This window comes from Moschus berezovskii, chromosome 6, assembly GCF_049115385.1.
Source record: "Moschus berezovskii isolate FMDL1 chromosome 6, NW_MosBer_1.0, whole genome shotgun sequence".
NCBI lineage: Eukaryota > Metazoa > Chordata > Mammalia > Artiodactyla > Moschidae > Moschus > Moschus berezovskii.
This window is the reverse complement of record NC_142465.1, coordinates 42,701,715-42,721,596: the sequence shown is the minus strand read 5'-3', so window position 1 is coordinate 42,721,596 and position 19,882 is coordinate 42,701,715. Positions and strand designations below refer to the sequence as shown.

At 39.3% G+C, this 19,882-nt stretch overlaps 1 protein-coding gene across 12 annotated transcripts in view; it reads left to right on the top strand.

Moving 5' to 3' along the window:
• Positions 1-19,882, top strand: part of PPHLN1 (periphilin 1) — a 172,138-nt gene that overhangs the window by 61,949 nt on the left and 90,307 nt on the right. The gene's annotated exons all lie outside the window — the stretch shown is intronic.

Here is a 19,882-nt window from a genome sequence, read left to right as displayed (position 1 = left end):
TGGCCGTGCCAGGATGAATGACTGTGGAGAGGATAGATTCAACCTGGGTGGATAACTTTAAAAGAAAAATAATTGGGGTAGAAAGTAGGCAGTGTTGTTAACTGGAGACTGGCACTGGCTAAATGGAGATCACCTAAAACATTTTTAGCTGATCAGTAATGAGCATACTTACAGATTGAAGAGAAGAGAGAGGCTGAGGGCATAAGAAAGAAAAGGGCTAACTGATGAAGCAATTAAATGAGGACAAGGATGAAGACTTTTGATAGAAGGGCTAACTTTTGATGGTTGGGAGGAGACAATCATATACCAAGAAAGGAAGGACAGAATTAGGGACAGGCACATGAAGACACATTATGGGAGGGGAATCTGGGCTGGCAGTTGAGGTAGTTATGTCTGGAGATTGCTGTATTTTTCAGCCTGGGAGGTAACTCATTGAGGGTAAAAGATTTGGTACTAGGTTAAAGGACTTGGGGAGAATTGTCAAGATACAGAATACTTGCTGACATGAATGAGAGATTGAGCTCACTAATGATAAGCAAAAATTTTATTGGTGAAGTTGAAGGCACAGTGGAAATCAGAGACTACGTACCTGTAGGGAATCAATCTGTAGGCTCTTATAATTTCTCTCTAGGATATGGCAGCTATAAGTATATCAATGAAGAAGTCACAGATATTGGAATTAATACAGGCTTTGTCTTGGCTTATTTGTTGTATCAGAATTGCCAGGAAGGAAAGACAGTTTTCATAGAATGTTTCAAATACTGTAATTTAGGCTGGAAGCACAATGAGAATGGGGTTGCTAGATAATATAGGAGACTTAGGTATCTGTAAAGTGGAGGTGGAGTTATTGTAGGAGTGAGAAAACTGAAGGATAAGACATTGTTATAAGAAGGCAGTATTAGATTCTGATGAAGAGCACCTCTGGGTAGTAAGTGGCAAGGTTTTGGATTTAGGGGAGTGGCTACGTATTGTGGAAAAGCCTTTGACTATGTGGATCACAACAAACTGGAAAATTCTGAAAGAGATGGGAATACCAGACCACCTGACCTGCCTCTTGAGAAACCTGTATGCAGGTCAGGAAGCAACAGAACTGGACATGGAACAATGGACTGGTTCCAAATAGGAAAAGGAGTACGTCAAGGTTGTATATTGTCACCCTGCTTATTTAACTTATATGCAGAGTACATCATGAGGAACGCTGGGCTGGAAGAAGCACAGGGTGGAATCAAGATTGCTGGGAGAAATATCAATAACCTCAGATATGCAGATGACACCACCCTTATGGCAGAAAGTGAAGAGGAACTCAAAAGCCTCTTGATGAAAGTGAAAGAGGAGAGTGAAAAAGTTGGCTTGAATCTCAACATTCAGAAAACTAAGATCATGGCATCTGGTCCCATCACTTCATGGGAAATAGATGGGGAAACAGTGGAAACAGTGTCAGACCTTTATTTTTTTGAGCTCCAAAATCACTGCAGATGGTGAGTGCAGCCATGAAATTAAAAGACGCTTACTCCTTGGAAGGAAAGTTATGACCAACCTAGATAGCATATTAAAAAGCAGAGACATTACTTTGCCAACCAAAGTCCGTCTAGTCAAGGCTATGGTTTTTCCCGTGGTCATGTATGGATGTGAGAGTTGGACTGTGAAGAAAGCTGATGGCCGAAGAATTGATGCTTTTGAACTGTGGTGCTGGAGAAGACTCTTGAGAGTCCCTTGGACTGCAAGGAGATCCAACCAGTCCATTCTAAAGGAGATCAGTCCTGGGTGTTGATTGGAAGGACTGATGCTGAAGCTGAAGCTCCAATACTTTGGCCACCTCATGCGATGAGCTGACTCACTGGAAAAGGCTCTGATCCTGGGAGGGATTGGGGGCAGGAGGAGAGGGGGACGACAGAGGATGAGATGGCTGGATGGCATCACTGACTTGATGGACATGAGTTTGAGTGAACTCCGGGAGTTGGTGTTGGACAGGGAGGCCTGGCGCGCTGTGATTCATGGGGTCGCAAAGAGTCGGACACAACTGAGCGACTGAACTGAACTGAACTGAAGAGGTACCTGGCCAGGAAATTGCTCCCAAGCTGCACAGATGATCCCCTGAATTCTGAAAGTCATTCATATTGTGGATAGGTCATGTCACAGTGCGGACTGTGTCACTGAGTGCAGGCTTTAGGAAATGTGGGAGCATTCCCAGAAGGTTGAAAATATAGGCAGTGTGGGGTTATGGGGGGTATTCATGAATTTAAATAAGAAGTTTGTTGGTCTCTTTTTCCCTTTTCTTGGAGGATGGAGGATTTAGAACATAATCCTGTGCCCCATGTACCTCAGGACTTTGAGATGAAGTCATCAGTGTGCTCTTATTACTCAGCAGATTGAGGGGAGCTAGTATTTGTGTTCCACTGCCAGGTGTAAGTAAAGAAGTTGGAAGGATTGGTTTATGAAGAGGCTGATGTGAAAACATTTACAAGATTGACTCAGATTTCTTTATTTTGTTACATGAGTATATACAAATACAGCTATTAGACATAAAGGATACTTGTAATACTTACAGGTGAGTAGTTAACATATTTATCTGTAGTAATAATGCCCATGTCTATTAATGGCAATAACCCATGTGCTTACTGTGACCAGTTAGGGAATATAAACAAATGCTGAGGGTCAGATTGAAGCAGCTGCTACCTGGTATCAGCTGATCCTTGCTGTGTAGGAATCTATTTATTTCTGACCTCGAAAGAACTCAGAAATCCAGATTGGTAAACAATGTTTATTTTCTTGATTTTTCAGTGTTCACAATTAATTAAAATGAAGATTTGCAATCTTTAAAGTAGGACATTAACCTGGGACTCTGAAATGAAGAACGTGTAATAGCAGCTGTCTCATAATGGTGTTTCTCTGGCTGTACTCTGAACTAGGTGTAAAGCTTAAGAAAGAGTACTCTGTAATTCCTGGTCCTCACTCTTGGAGATGGGATGTAATTGGTGGGTGGAACCTCAATATTAATATTTTTTAAAAGCTCATCAGATGTTTTAATGTGAAGCTAGACTTGAGAACTGTTCATCTAATAGGTAGTATCGTGTGACAGTAGCCCAGAAACCAAAGGATCATGTTAACAGTGTTAACTTCTTGGCACCCTCTCTCACTTGTGGTAACTTCATCTTGAATCTTTATTCTTTTTTAAAAATTTTCATTTATTTTCATTTATATGTTTTTGGCTGCAATGGGTCTGTATTGCTGTGTGCAGGATTTCTTTAGTTGTGACGAGCAGGGGCTACTTTTTGTTGCAGTGCGCGGGCATGGTTTTCTCATTGTGGTAGCTACTCTTGTTATGGAAGCTTCCCTCGTGGCTCAGACAGTAAAGAATCTGCTTGCAATGCAAGAAACCCAGGTTCGATCCCTATGTTGGGAAGATCCCCTGGAGGAAGGCATGGCAACCCACTCCAGTACTCTTGCTTGGAGAATTCCATGGACAGAGGAGCCGAGTAGGATACAGCCCAGGGTGGCACAGAGTCTGACACGACTTAAGCCACTTAGTCCAGCATAGCACTCTTGTTGGGGAGCGCTGGCACAGTAAGTGTGGTGTGCAGGCTTAGTTGCTCTATGGCATGTGGGCCCTTCCTGTACTAGGAATTGAACCCGTGTCCCCTGCATTGGCAAATGAATTCTTAACTACTGGGCCCCCAGGGAAGTCCCTTGAACCATTGTTCTTGATGGCAGTTATTCCCTTTGCCCATGTTTCTAAAACTTGTGTTGGTAAGAATTGCTTAGAAACTCATTAAAAATGAAGTTTGCCAGGCTTTATCTCAAGAGATTTTGATTCAGTAAGTGGAACCTTGGAATTTGATTGTGATGCATTGGAACCTTGGAATTTGATTGTGATGCAGAGTTTGAGAAACTCTGGCCTGTACTGCTTGCTGCTGATGGCAAACAAATCTATATCTCTGACCTTGGCTTCTCTTCTGAGCTCTACATTTTTGTATCCGACTGCCTGTTAGACACATTTTTCACGTGGAAACGCCAAACTTCTCATTGAAAACTTTTCATTTCATCATTCTTCAAAGACTTTTGCCTCTTCTTCACATATCTTAGGCACATAGATGGACTACTTTTCCTAGCCTTCCTACTACCTACGTGTGGCCTTGTGACTGTCTCCAGTATAATGTGAGTAGGAGTTCTGTCTCTACACATATTCTTTCACACACATTTACCTTTTCCCGTGTTGCAAGGTGGGCCCTGGAAGGCAGTGGCAGCAAGCATGTGACCTTGGAAACCACATGTTGAAATAGCAGTGTGGTCAGCCTTGGTTCTTGGAGCAGAATTTCTCACCTTGGAATACCTGCCCTAGACTGTTTGATGGTGGTTAGATAGACTTTTTTGTGTGTAATGAATCAACATTACATTTTTTGGTATTTTTGTTACATCAAGTTAGGTACTTTTTTCCGTAGTAACAATTGTACTGTTTTAGGTATTAGAGATCAAATTATGATTAAAACAGAAAAAAATCTATATTCTAACTGGGAGATCTCTGTCCATACCTTATGCTTCGAATACTTTTTAACTGTAAAGATATGGTTTTGTGGAAGGAACTCTAGACTGAGTCTCCAAACATCTAATCTCAACTCTAGTACAAGACAGATACTTGATTTTGTTGTTGTTCAGTCACTCAATCGTGTCCGACTCTCCGTGACCCCATGGACTGTAGCAGACCAGGCTTCCCTGTCCTTTACTATCTCTTGGAGGCTGCTCAAACTCATGTCCATTGAGTCAGTGATGCCATCCAACCATCTCGTCCTCTCTCGCCCCTTCTCCTCCTGCCCTCAGTCTCCCCAGCATCAGGGTCTTTTCCAGTGAGACAGCTCTTTGCATCAGGTGGCCAAAGGATTGGAGCTTCAGCGTCAGTCCTTCCAATGAATATTCAGGGTTTATTTCCTTTAGAATTGAGTGGTTTGCTCTCCTTGCTGTCCAAGGGACTCTCAAAAGTCTTCTCTAGCACCACAGTCGGAGAAGGCAATGGCAAGCCACTCCAATACTCTTGCCTGGAGAATCCCAGGGACGGGGGAGCCTGGTGGGCTACCGTCTGTGGGGTCGCACAGAGTCGGACACGACTGAAGCGACTTAGCAGCAGCAGCAGCAGCACCACAGTTGGAAATCATCAATTCTTCAGTGCTCAGCCTTCTTCATGGTCCAACTCTCACATCTGTACATAAATACTGGAAAAACCATGGCTTTGACTATATGAACCTTTGTTGGCAAAGTGATGTCTCTGTTTTTTAATATGCTGTCTAGGTTAGTCATAGCTTTCCTTCCAAGGAGCAAGTGTCTTTTAATTTTATGGCTGTAGTCATCATCTGCCCAAGAAAATAAAGTCTGTCACTGTTGCTATTTTTTTCCCCCGTCTGTTTGGTGTGAAGTGATGGGACTGGATGCCATGATCTTAGCTTTTTGAATGTTGAGTTTTAAGCCAGCTTTTTCACTCTCCTCTTTCACCTTCATCAAGAGACTCTTTAGTTTCTCTTTGCTTTCTGAATAAAAAGTAATATGCTCAAGTCACAGTACCCCCGCATTCTCTTGTTCCACATTTAAAAACAGATATTTGAGGTCTGCACTTAACTTTTCTTAACTTTGCTTAAGCAGTTACCCAGATGCTTTCTCAAAATGATTCCTGAATTTTTAATTTCTTTTTGAAGATCCTGTTCACTAGAAGTAGCCAGTATTTTCTGTGAAATATTTGAGTGTTGAATGTGGGAAGGAAAGGTGAGGTCCTGAATAAGAGGTAACTTGCTTTCTTTCTCCCTCTCTCCCCTCCCTTTGTATCTTTGCCTCTTGCTTTGCCTAACTTTTGCTCTTAACTGGTAAACATACATCTGCTGAAACTGAGAGGTTGATCACAATCATCTGGTTTCGTGTGAGGGGCTGGGATTATGTTAACAGATGAGAATCCTGAACTATATAAACCTGCTTTTGAAACCAGCGTTCAAAGTAATAAATAGGGCAGATGGTTCCAGAGTCACATTTTGAGTAACAGTGTCATAAGGTCTTCCCATCTTATATTCTTTAGGTGACTTTGTCTCGTGTACTTTTCCAGCATTGCGGCTGAAACGTTTGTGATGCAGCCAAAGATCTTTCCTAACTCTCAAGTTCTATACTTTTTTGATAATAAAAAGTATCAGTTCCTTTAAATATATGATTTTGGGCAGAGGGAGACTTCATGGTAAGCATTCTAGCTGTATTTATATTTCTTCAAGGGCTCTTTTTTATTGCGCTCATTATATTAGTTGATATCCTCATATTCAATGTAACTAGAAACTTTATAAGGGCTTCCTTGATGGCTCAGACAGTAAAGAATCCATCTGCAATGCAGGAGACCCAGGTTTGATCTCTGGGTCAGAAAGATCCCCTGGAGAAGAGAATGGCTACCCACCCCAGTATTTTTGCCTGGAGAATTCCATGGACAGAGGAGCCTGGTGGACTACTGTTTATGGGGTCACAAAGAGTCAGATGGAACTGAGCAACTAATATTGTCACTTTCACTAAAACTTTATCGTTTGAAAGCTTTTAAGTTTTCTTTCTGCAGTAAATGGAAGTTTGTCTTAAGTACAAAGTTTTACCTTGTGAATTATGGACTCTCAGTTAAAACATGCTCAAGTTCCCAGTATCTTGTTGTGTTCAGCATGCTTCAGGGTCATTGTTAAAGAATTGTTAAGAATCCTTTCTTAAAATCAGGATGATACTTGCATAAAAATGATTATATTGTTCTGATATTGAGTAATTAAAAAAAAATTGTTTTGGCTCTGTCTCTCAGCATGTGGGATCTTAGTTCCTTGACCAGAGATCAAACCTGTGCCCCTTGCATTGGAAACATAGAGTCTTAACCACTGGACTGCCAGGAAAGTTCCCCATATTGATGAATTTTATGAATGAGTACTGGAACTAACACATTTTGATAGAAAAAAAGTATAAATAGAGTGGTGATATTTCTATCAATCAGTCTGTTCTTTCCTTTTAATATTTTGGGGGTAAACTAACAGCAGTCTATAGAGATTTTGTTTTGCATTCTGTGTCCTAAATGACAGTTGTATGTATGAATGTAATTTATACAGTGCTTCAGGAAATAGTTCTGTGTTTAAGAATGTCCATCTTAGATTTATTTTGCTTATGTGACTTTAAGTGCTTAGATTTTCTTGTTAAAATGGGATTTTTACATCTGAAATAATTTTTTAAAAATATTTATTATTTTTGGCTACACTGGGTCTTCGTTGCTGCACATGGGTCTTCTCCAGTTGGTTGAGCAGAGGCTAATCTCTGCTCGTGGTGTGGTGGGTTCTCCTGTTGTGGAGCACAGGCTCTATGCACATGAGCTTCAGTAGTTGTAGCATGTAGACTCAGTAGTTGTGGCATACTGCCTCCAGAACACGAGCTCAGCAGTTGGGGTGCATGGGCCTAGCTACTGCACAGTATGTGGAATCCTCCCGGATCAGGGATGGAACCTGCATTCCTCACATTGGTGGGTGGTCTCCCATCTACTGTCCCACCCTGAAAGTCCCATCTAAAATGATTTTAAGGAATTTTAATTAATGTTCAAGAAATCAGAAATCTTATATTTCAGATAAAGGGTCATTCAGTTCAGTTCAGTTCAGTCGCTCAGTCGTGTCTGACTCTTTGCGACCCCATGAATCACAGCACGCCAGGCCTCCCTGTCCATCACCAACTCCCGGAGTTCACTCAGACTCACCTCCATTGAGTCGGTGATGCCATCCAGCCATCTCACTCTCTGTCGTCCCCTTCTCCTCCCGCCCCCAATCTTTCCCAGCACAGAGTCTTTTCCAGTGAGTCAACTCGTCGCATGAGGTGGCCAAAGTATTGGAGCTTCAGCTTTAGCATCAGTCCCTCCAGTGAACACCCAGGATTGATCTCCTTTAGAATGAACTGGTTGGATCTCCTTGCAGTATAAGGGACTCTCAAGAGTCTTCTCCAACACCACAGTTCGAAAGCATCAATTCTTCGGTGATCAGCTTTCTTCACAGTCCAACTCTCACATCCATACATGACCACTGGAAAAACCATAGCCTTGACTAGACGGACCTTTGTTGGCAAAATAATGTCTCTGCTTTTTAATATACTATCTAGGTTGGTCATAACTTTCCTTCCAAGGAGTAAGCGTCTTTTAATTTCATGGCTGCAATCAGCATCCGCAGTGATTTTGGAGCCCCCAAAATTAGTCATTATCAATTCAGGGTTACCTTAGGGAGTTTAGGTTATATGAAGCCAGGCTAGTCTGTTTCCAGTTCACCTGGGCTCATTGTGTAAATGGCACCCCACTCCAGTATTCTTGTCTGGAGAATCCCATGGATGGAGGAGCCTGATAGGCTACAGTCCATGGGGTCGCAAAGGGTCGGACACAACTGAAGTGACTTCACATTCACTTTCACTTTAGTAGTTTCAGCCCTCTTTGGTAAGATCTGGACTCTGTTTTTATGTACTATCCTAATCCTATGAAGCAGTCAAAATTATTTCTTAGCTTTTCATCCTTTCAACTGATGCTTTTGAAATTGGCAGATACATAAAAGCAAAAGCAACCCCCAAAAGACAGACCCAGCTCTCTGAGCTTCCTACTTCTCTTGTAGATCCATAATTCTACTGCATTCTTAGCTCTCTGATGACTGAGCAGACTGCTAAAAATCAAGTTTTTTGTTCAGTTTTTCTAGATTTTTTTCAAAAGTCAAGTTAGAATTTAGTTCCTCATTTTTGGACCTAAAAGTGTTTTGTTTCTTTTTTTTTTAAGAAGTGTTTCTTAAAGTACTAGTGGTATTTTGTTGAAGTAGCAAAAACTGAGGTAAGCCTCAAAGTAATGTTATCTTTAGGTCAAACTCTATGAAATAGAAATATTTAAAAAATACATCAAAAATTTTATTAGTAGAAAATATCTTTTAAATATATGGTACAGAATTAAAGCCAGGAGTGAGTTTATCGAAATACAGGCTGTTAAACCAAGGGCAATGGAACACTTAAAATTTTCCTAATGATAATTATTTTGTGTTTGCTTATTCACTAGTCATTTGATAACATTTGGTTGCATACATATAATAACAGGCACTAAAGATTTAAGAAAAACTGTGGGAGAAAAAAAACTTTACATTTTATTACAAAGGATTTTTAAAACTTTTATTTATAAGAGATTTTGTTTGAATCTGTTCACCGACTTTCCTGCAGGTCAGGTAAAGAGAGTTGTATTTGGAGACAATGTTAAAAGTTGAGTTGCTCTGTTAAGGTACTACATTTTTCTGAATAATGAAAAAGTAGATCACAAGGAAATATAAGTTGGATGATTTCTTGGTCACAATGTATGGAAAGGTTTGCTTTTGCAGAGAGTATCGTTAGGTGGAGGAAGCTAATCTTGTTGCACGGATTTCTTTGTGATCCTATGAGATGGTTACCTGACACCACGTTGGTTGTGGTGGTTGACAGGGCTTTCTTCTCTTGGGCAAGTAAGCTATGCTGTGTGAGTGTTCAAAAGAAATCCTTAAGATGTTATAAGGATTTTTAGACAGTAGTTGATCTTACAATTTGTTTCCCCTTAAAATAAACATTAATAATGGAAATTCTGTTTTGAAAGATAAAAGTTCTGTTTGCTTTCCAAAAAGAATCCTTTCATACTATTTTAAGTGACAAAGAGCTATATTTTTATATTTCATATTTTTAGAGGACAATAAACATCTTTTTTTAAAAAAGAAAAAAAGACACTAGAGCATATAACATATACAAAGTACATAAATCAAGGAATATAGCTCAGTGTGAACAATAAGTGTAACCACAATCCAGGTTAAGAGATAGAATTTTACTTGCATCTCAGAAGCTTTTTCATGCTTCTGTTCAGTTGCTTTCTTCTTCCTTTTCAAAGGTGATTGTTATTCTGACCTAAAGCAGTCTTAATAGTCAGTGACAACCCTAACCCTAACAATTACAGTTGTTGTAACTTGTAAAAACTTTCTGTCAAAGTAAAACTAATATTCATTTAATACACTGTAATTTAAAACATTAGAAACCTTTGTCAAAAACTTACCATGAGTAGTTTGAACAGTGTCTCCTCGAAGCAAGCATCTTTTTTATGCCTTGATGAATTGTTATACTGCGTTCTGAGTCAGTTTCCAACATTTTATCCTTTGCATTTTCATTGTTGGAAATATCTCTGAGAGTGTCTTCACTGTGGATTTTTTATTAGCCTCACTTCCTCTGGGACATCTTTATCCTTTTTGTCATAGTCGTCCCTTTCCTTGTTTGCCTTCAGTAAGTTTGCCTTTACCATTTTTCCTCAGGCTGCGTATCTTTTTTTTTTTTTCTTTTGCGTGAACACAGAATTTTATTTCTCTTGTGTAAACTGATAGTGAGATTTCTGGGTTGTATGGTATGTATGTTGAACATTATAGGAAGTTGTTATATTATTTGCTAAAGTGGCTATTTTGCATTAGTTCTAGCAGTGTATGAAAATTCCAGTTGCTCCACATCCTTGTTAATGCTTGGTGTTGTCAGTCCTTTTATTTTTTTATTTTTAATTTTATTGGAGTATAGTTAATCTTCAACGTTGTGTTAGTTTCTGGTGTATAGCAAAGTGAATTGGCCATACATACACATATATCCACTCACTCCCGGACTCCCTTCCTATAGGCCATTACAGAGCACCCAGTAGGTTTCCCTGTGCTCCACAGTATGTTCCCATCAGTTACCTGTTTTATATACAGTAGTTGTGAATACACCAGTGCGTGTCTTGAAAGCAACATTGTCCACATTCCCTTGGTCACTAATTTCTTCCATAACTCCATTTATATTCAATTTGAATTCCACTCCTACCGTTATACTTTTTCTGTTTTTTGACACAAGAAGGCAACAAAACTCCATCTTTGTTGTTTGCCTGTGAACTGAATAACACATACATGGTGACCTATCCAGAAGCCTTTAAAAAATGCGGTGTGATTTGTCATGATGATGATGTGCATTTGTTGCACATGTGGTGATTTGTGGACTGAGAGCTAGCAACTTTGCTCCCGTTTATATTCCTGTATGTAAAATCCAGTTGTTTCACATCGCTGTCAATGCTTGCTGTTGTCAGTGTTTGTTTTTTTCTTCAGTTAGAGAGTTAATACATATGATACGTGTTACGTATGCTGGTAGGCATTATTCCTCTTAGTCCCATCATTTCTATTTTATAGATGAGGAAATAGGCACAGAGAGGTTATGTAACTGCAGACCTCTCCCGTGGTAACCGAATGATGGAACCAGGATTGAATCCCAACAGGCTTGTTCCAGAGCCTGTGCTCTTATCTATGGGACTGTATATAAATTAAAAGATTGAAAATAGAATAGAAAATATTTTACTTGAAAATGTAACATAATTTGAATGTTTAGGAGAATTGAAGAAACTTTAGTGCTTGATGTTATGTGTATTTTAAAGCAACATTTTAGAATTGTTAATTGGTTCCAAGAAAGCTCTTGAATATTTTTCTTGTTTCTTAGACTGATAAATTTATGAGGGAATGAGTGTGTTTGTAAATGTGTCTGTCTGTCTCAGGATTGCTGAACTTTGATGCTGTTGGCATTTGATACTGGACAGTTTTTTATTGTAGAGGGTCTGTCTTGTGCTCCGTAGGATGTTTAGCAGCACCCCTGAGCTTTACCCACTAGATGCTAGGACTCTCCCCAGTTGTGAGTCAGAAATATTGTGTCTTCAAATATCGCCGCCTGTCCTAGTAGGAGCAAAAGCACCATCACTTGAGAACCATTAGTGTATACTAAGGAGCCTCACTAATAAAATCCTTTTTTTTTCTTGCATATATTTGAGTATTTTTCATATTCATAACCTGGATAAATAGGTTTTTCTGCATTTACATTATCAGATTCTCAGAGCAATAATGATAGCTGTTACTAGTCATTTGAGTACATTAAAAATCAGGAAACTGTTTCTATAGGTTGCTTTTCCTCTCTAAAGTATACTTACAGCTACTTAATTACTCTGGAAAAGATTAGCTAAAGGTTTCTTTTTGTATTGGAAAGGTTGGTGTTGGAGGGAGGTGGCATTAAGTAGTGGAAGGTCAGTTTTAGAAATCTAAAATAGGGAACTTAAGAGAATATTGACATTGGAAAATATTTAGTTATATAAGTTGTTGATAGTAGTTAAAGTGATTTACTAAATAATTGGGAAATATTTTGCTCTCCCACATGATGTATAGGAACTATCAATGAAATGAAAGAAAAAAAAAGCTTAACTAATTTCTAATTAAAAATCAAAATTTAAAACTTTAATATTATGAAAATACTATAGTCACATATAGAAATCATTTGTAAAGGAAAAATTCCTTGATTTTATTAGGAATAGGTTTATAGATGAAAGCATTGTTGATTTTCTGTTGAATTACATGCTTTAAAGACTCATTACATTCTCACATCAAAGAAATAGAAATAAATCTATGAAAGGGTTTTCTTTCAGTATAAGGTAAAAGATACAAGATTGCTCAATTTGTCCTTGCCGTATTATCATAATTAAAAAAAAAACAAACTAAGCCTTTGTATATCCATTTTTAACCTCATAAATTTGTCATAAATTATAGTGGATGACAAAAATTTAAGAAAATTAGGACTCAGTTGTTTCATAAAACTAATGTCACGTGGAATAGTGATACACACTAAGACTTCCATATTATTTACGGATAACTGGATTGTTCTGATAGTCATGACTTTTTTCTCTCAGATAGAAACTCTTTGGGCTGACATTTGAAACCAAGTGCAAACTAAATTAACCAGGTGTTATGACAAGAAAAAGAAGAAATTAAAAGTATTGTGCAGCATTTGGTCACTTTGGGTTGAGCCTAGACAAAGAGATTTTTTATAGACATATAAATAGAGGAAAAGAAAGGAAATTTATTGTTAAAGATGAGAAAAGCATTCTGACAGAAAAGTTTGCTATTTCAGCTCTATCTAGTATTTGCTTTCTGTGTGGACCTTGAAGTCTAACCCTATTTTGTGGATTGGATTAGTATTTTTCTTTTAGGACCATTAAGTCCCTAGTAATTTCCAGCCCAACCCAAATTGTATTTTATTCATGATGAGGTTTATATACACTACCCTAATTTTCACAGCTGGTCAGGATCATTTACATATTTGATAGAAAAAAATCAAAATACCTTGTTACATTGAATATTTACTTAGATGACATATTTATTTGTCTTCCATTGATTTAGCTTCTTATCCTTCATCTATTTCTTATTGGTGTTTTCAGAAAGCTTCTTCAGTGGTTCGTCAGCATTCGTTAAATTATTAAAGACTACTATTTAAGATACTGCCATCTGATGAAGTTTTCACCCTTAATTGGATTAAATCTTAATTTAATTAAATCTAATTAGATTTCAACTTTAGGCACTTTTTTTGGATGTAATATAAACTTAGTATTTTGATACACAGTAATTACTTCTTATTGACTTATAATTATTTATTTTATATATATATATATATATGTAGAGAGAGAGAGACAGACAGACAGACAGGGACAGACAGAGGTCTTTTTTTCCAATCCCTTCCAAACATTTAGCTTTTTAATCAATCTGAATTTGTCATGGCATATGGGAATCAGTCACTCTCTTCCCCACCATGTTGTCTCAAAATTTGGTAAAATATTTTATAACTTGATAGTCCATGTGTTTGAGGGAAGGTTAAAAATGAAATAACTGATATATTTTCTACTGTTCTTTCCATCTGTTTTCTGCAATAGGACCCTAACTTTCACAAGTTGAAACTACTTCCCTCCTAATTCACTGGTTCTTGGGATGAGTTCTGGGCATACTTCTTGCTGCTTATTACCTCCTCCAGCCACAGTTCCAGTGTCATCTGTGAACTTCTCCATTTGTACCACCCTGTCCTTGTCTCTGTACTCTTTGATGAATTTTCAGGACCCCATGGCTTCCTTGGTGGCTCAGTGGTAAAGAATCTGCCTGCCAGTGCAGGAGACATGGGTTCAATCCTTAGGTTGGGACAATCCCCTGGAGAAGTAAATGGCGACCTACTCCAGTATTCTTGCCTGGGATATCCCATGGACAGAGGGAGGGGCCTGGTGAGCTACAGTCCATGAGGTCGCAAAACAGTTGAACACAACTTAGTGACGAAACAACAACAAATTCTTTGTTTCTGGATTATTATAGTTTCTGGCACACAGTCTTTTCCTCCATCCGTCTTTGTTTTGATTTGGTGATACTTTTAACTAACATCAGTTTTGTGTTTTTCAGCTCTTCTGTTTAGCTGTTCACTGGCATGGTCAAAACCCTAGAATCGTCATCACTGAAAAATGTTCTGCCTCTGTCATGAGCTCTGAGTTACTGTTTTTGACTTGTTATTGTTGTTCAGTCACTAAGTTGTGTCCAACTCTTTGCAGCCCCATGGACTGCAGCACGCCTGGCTCCTCTGTCCTTTGCTGTCTCCCAGAGTTTGCTCAAATTCATGTTCATTGACTTAGTGATGCTGTCTAACCATCTCATCTGCTGCCCCCTTCTGCCTTCAATCTTTCCAAACCTCAGGGTCTTTTCCAATGAGTCAGCTCTTCGTATCAGGTGGCCAAAGTATTAGAACTAGTCCTTCCAATGAATATTCAGGGTTGATTCCCTTTAGGATTGATTGGTTTGATCTCCGTGTAGTCCAGGAGACTCTCAAGAGTCTTCTCCAGCACCACAATTTGAAAACAGTTCTTCGGTGCTCAGCCTTCTTTATGGTTCAACTCTCATATCCACATACATGACTACTGGAAAAATCATAGATTTGACTGTATGGCCCTTGGTTGGCAAACGGATATCTCTGCTTTTTAATATGCTATCTAGGTTTGTCATAACTTTCCTTCCAAGGAGCTCATGTCCTTTAATTCATGGTTGCAGTCACCATCTGCTGTGATTTTGGAGCCAGGAAAATAAATTGTCACTGCTTCCAGTTTTTCCCCATCTATTTGCCATGAAGTAATGGGACCGGATGCCCTGATCTTTTTTCTTTTAATGTTGAGTTTCAGGCCAGCTTTTTCACTATCCTTTTCACCCTCATCTAGAGGCTCTTGAGTTCCTCTTCACTTTCTGCCATTAGCATAGTATCATCTGCATATCTGGGGTTGTTGATATTTCTCCCAGCAGTCTTGATCCCAGCTAATGATTCATCTATATGGCATTTCATATGAGGTACTCTGGATAGAAGGTAAATAATAAAGATGACAATATACAGTCTTGTTGTACTCCTTGCCCAATTTTGAACCTGTCCTCTTTTCCATGTCCCAGTCTAACTGTTACTTCCTGAGCTGCGTACAAGTTTCTCAGGAGACAGGTAAGGTGGTCTGGTACTGCCATCTCTTCCCAAGAATTTCCCACCATTTTGTGATCCACACAGTCATAGGTGTTAGCATAGTCAGTGAAGCAGAAGTAGATGTAGATGTTTTTCTGGAATTCCTTTGCGTTCTCCATGATCCAGTGGATGGTGGCAGTTTGATCTCTGGTTACTCTGCCTTTTCTTAACCCAGCTTGTACATCTGGCAGTTCTCAGTTCACATACTGCTGAAGTCTAGCTTGAAGCATTTTGAGCATAACCTTGCTAGCATGTGAAATGCATGCAGTTGTGCAGTAGATTGAGCATTCTTTGGCATTGCCCTTCTTTGGGATTAGAATGAAAACTGACCTTTTCCAGTCCTGTGGCCACTGCTCAGTTTTCCAGATTTGCTGACATTGAGTGCAGCACTTTAACAGTGTCATCATTTAGGATTTTAAATAGCTCAACTGGAATTCCATCACACCATTAGCTTTGTTTGTAATAGTGCTTCCTTGACTTAGAGATACCATAGTTGTATGAAAACAACTCTGATATGTCAGTGAGGTTGTCTAGTTCAGTCCTTCTCAAAGTTTTGTGTGCCTCAGAATCATCTGGAGGGCCTTGTTAAAGCCCTGAATGCTTGGTCTCACTTCCAGAGATTGTGACTCAGTAGGTGGTTTGATGCTCTGAATTTGCACTTCTGTCACCTTCTCAAGGTTGCAGTGCAGGTCTGGGGACCTGTACTTTGAGGAACACTGCTCAAATTAATATTTTTACTCAAAGGACAAATAATTTCCACTCTCCCTTAAGCATCTGTTCATATCCTTACTTTCTTTACTTTGTATTGATGACTTCTAGACACATGTTAGGGCTTCTCTGATAGCTCAGTTGGTAAAGAATCCACCTGCAGTGCAGGAAACCGCAGTTCGATTCTTGGGTCAGGAAGATCCGCTGGAGAAGGGATAGGCTACCCACTCCAGTATTCTCGGGCTTCCCTCGTGGCTCAGCTAGTAAAGAATCCACCTGCAATGTGGGAGACGTGGGTTTGATCCCTGGGTTGGGAAGATCCCCTGGAGAAGGGAAAGGCTACCAACTCCTGTATTCTGGGCTGGAGAATTCCGTGGATTGTGTAGTCCATGGGGTCACAAAGAGTTGAACACTACTGAGTGATTTTCACTTTTATGGCATAAACAACAGAAACATGTTACTGAGGTAAAGAACTTCTGAAGAGAGATTTCTCCTGCTTTCTCTTGAAACGAGAATTTCCCTCTGTGTCCTTTCCTGTTCTCTCTTCTTTCCGTCTATGCTGTTCTCTTCTACCATTGTCCCATTTTCTCCTGGTGATTTTTGGCTCCTTCTTTGCTGCTGCTAAGTCACTTCAGTCGTGTCTGACTCTGTGTGACCCCATAGATGGACACCCATCAGGCTCCCCTGTCCCTGGGATTCTCCAGGCAAGAACACTGGAGTGGGTTGCCATTTCCTTCTCCCATGTGTGAAAGTGAAAAGTGAAAGTGAAGTTGCTCAGTCATGTCCGACCCTTAGCGACCCCACGGACTGCAGCCTACCGGGCTCCTCCATCCATGGGATTTTCTAGGCAAGAATACTGGAGTGGCTTGCCATTGCCTTCTCCAGTGGCTCCCTCTTTATCAGTTACCTAAAATGGTCTTGGATTATCAGTTTCTCCTTCTATAAGAAATTAGCGTTTTCCCCTCAGCTTCCAAATATATCCAGGATTCCCTCATAACTCAGTTGGTAAAGAATCCGCCTGCAATGCAGGAGACCCTGGTTTGATTCCTGTGTCGGGTAGATCCACTGGAGAAGGGATAGGCTACCCTCTCCAGTATTCTCAGGTTTCCCTTGTGGCTCAGCAGGTAAAGAATCCGCCTGCAATGCGGGAGACCTGGGTTCGATCCCTGGGTTGGGAAGATCCCCTGGAGGAGGGAAAAGCTACCTACCCACCCGCTCCAGTATATTTCTGGCCTGGAGAATTCCATGGAGTGTATAGTCCATGGGGTCACAAAGAGTCAGACATGACTGAGCGACTTTCACTTTCCAAATATATCCAGATAAGCCCCTTTTCTCAGAGCATTGTCCTAATTCTCTTCCTTCTTCCCTCTGCCAAACTTTTTTTTTGGAAGAAAAGTGATAGTTTAATCCCTTTAGTAAATATAGTTTCTTATAGTCTGATTTGGTTTCCAGAGTTTCACTGGTCAGCCCACTCTCTGGTTTTGTGACTCTTAGGTTTTAAATTCAAAGATCTCTTCCAGTTTCTGCAGTATTTGGTATTAACTATCTTTTCTCTCTTTGAAAATTTCTTCCTTTGTTTTTCAGTGATAGCCTTTTAAACTTTTCACTGTTCTTGTTTGCATATCCTTTAATCCTTCTCTGCTTTTTCTTGAAACTTAGACTGCTTTTCCCAGACATCTAAATTTGTGCTGTTTAATATGGGAGCCACTAGCTAAATGTGCCTATTGAGCACTTGAATGTGGCCAGTTCACACTGAGATATTGTGTAAATATAAAATACACACTTGATTTTCAAGATGTAAGATGAAAAAGAATATAAAATATCTTACTAAATTTAACATATTGTTACATGTTGATAATATTTTGAGTATATTGGGTTAAGTAAAATATTGCTAAAATTCACCTGTTTCTCTTTATTTTTGAACTCTGACTATATCATCTGTGGCTTGATTATGTTTCTCTTAGACAGTGTTGATCTAAATTTTAACTTTTCTTAAAGATTGCTTGGTCAGTTTTTCATCTATTAATATATACTTCTCTTCTGATTGATAGTACAACCTTCTGGAACATTTCCTCCCCATCCCCACAGTTAGATACTAAGCTTCTTCAGAGCTAGAATAATTCTCCATAGTGCCTTTTATATATTGGGACATAGATATGTAGATATGAAAAAATAGGTATCAATATGCATGTGAATAAAGAAATGACTTGGGTAAAGTAGTACCGTGTACTTGCGATGGATGATGCCTACTGTGATGTTTTTGTTTAATCTGAATATCTGTAGGAGCGGTTGGTGTGAAGGAGAGGAGAGATGTTATTCTGCTCTGAGATTTTAAAATCTGGCATTCCCCCCCCCCATGTGTATCTTTAGCCACCCCAAGGCACGGATGGCTCCGAATTGTGCTGTTGTGATTTTACTGCCATCTGGTGTCAGGATTAGGAAACTGTAATTCAGCATTTCATCTTTCCTTTCCCTCCAGAGAAAACAGGCTGTCTTTCCTCTGAATGTGGCCTTGTTCTTCTCCATTTCCTGAGTACTTATCAGGAAGAGCTCATTGACTGTCCCCGTAGGAAGTCTCTGTCCTTCTTGGAGCACTCTTCCCTCCCCCGATCACTGACTCTCCTGTCCCTCGTGTTCCTGTGGCCTCTCACTCTCTCATTCTTCTCAGACAGCCCATTGCCTTCTCAGTGTGGTAGCTTTCTAGCCCTGGATTCTAGGCCTTCTGCTTTTATCCTTTGATTTCATCTATACCAAAGGCTTTAAATAGTGCCTATTTACAGTCAAATTTATAATTAAAACCAGAAACCTCTTCTGGTCTTGTCACCAGTATCTGTAGTTGCTTACCAGACTGTTATGTGAGCATCTGAAAGATAGCATGATTGAATCTAAATGTGGCTCTCCCACTCTGTACGTATTTCTCAGGTCTGCTTTCTCATTTCAGTAATCCACTGTGCCAGAATTTGATATCTTCTTGGCATCCACCGTCTCTCACACACAAAAGTCAAACATTTACCTTGTCCCATTGAGTCTACAAAACTGCTTTCTTGTGATGCTTCCCCTGCTTCCACCTTATCTAAATCACCACTGCCTCTTGCCTGTACTAAGAATGCTCCTAATTGGTCTCCCAGCACACACTATTGGCTGCACATTCGTCTGTACATTTAGTATTAGCCTCTCCTACTAGCCTGAGAGTTCCATAATGGCAGGGACTACATGTGTGTGGTTCACCTTTGGGTCCCCAGTCCCTGGTAGTTCCCACAATCTGTGTAATACATATATAGCTACTTACTTCAGCTCTCAGTAATTTTGCTATGACTCCTATAGTTTTAGTGGCTTATTTCAGTATTAGTATTTTCTGTGAGTTCATTTATCATAATGAGTTTTAACTGTTTTCTACTTCTGCACAGAGGAGCTTCATTATATCTGTAAAGACAATATAGTTTGGGTATTAATAGTTAATGACAACAATCTGGTTACATATTTAAGGACTACCAGTCAGTATGCTGAAATTATTTTCTGAGCATTTGAAATTTCATGGCAATTGGTTCATCTTTTTATCATTCTTCTGTCTAGAGTGTAATGTTCTTTAATTTCAGTATGGAGGTATATTTGCTAAATCTTCAGTTAAAGCCTGTTTGACTCCAAGTGTTCTTTTAAATAGAAACTTGTATCTCAATAGTTTTATTAATTTTAATTTGCTTTGATGTTTTAATGATAACTTTGATTTATAAATCCTTATTACTTGGGCTTACTTTCTGCTTTGAGTTGATGATATTGCTTAATAAGGCAATTTAATTTGTATAAGTAAAGGTGATATAAAAAG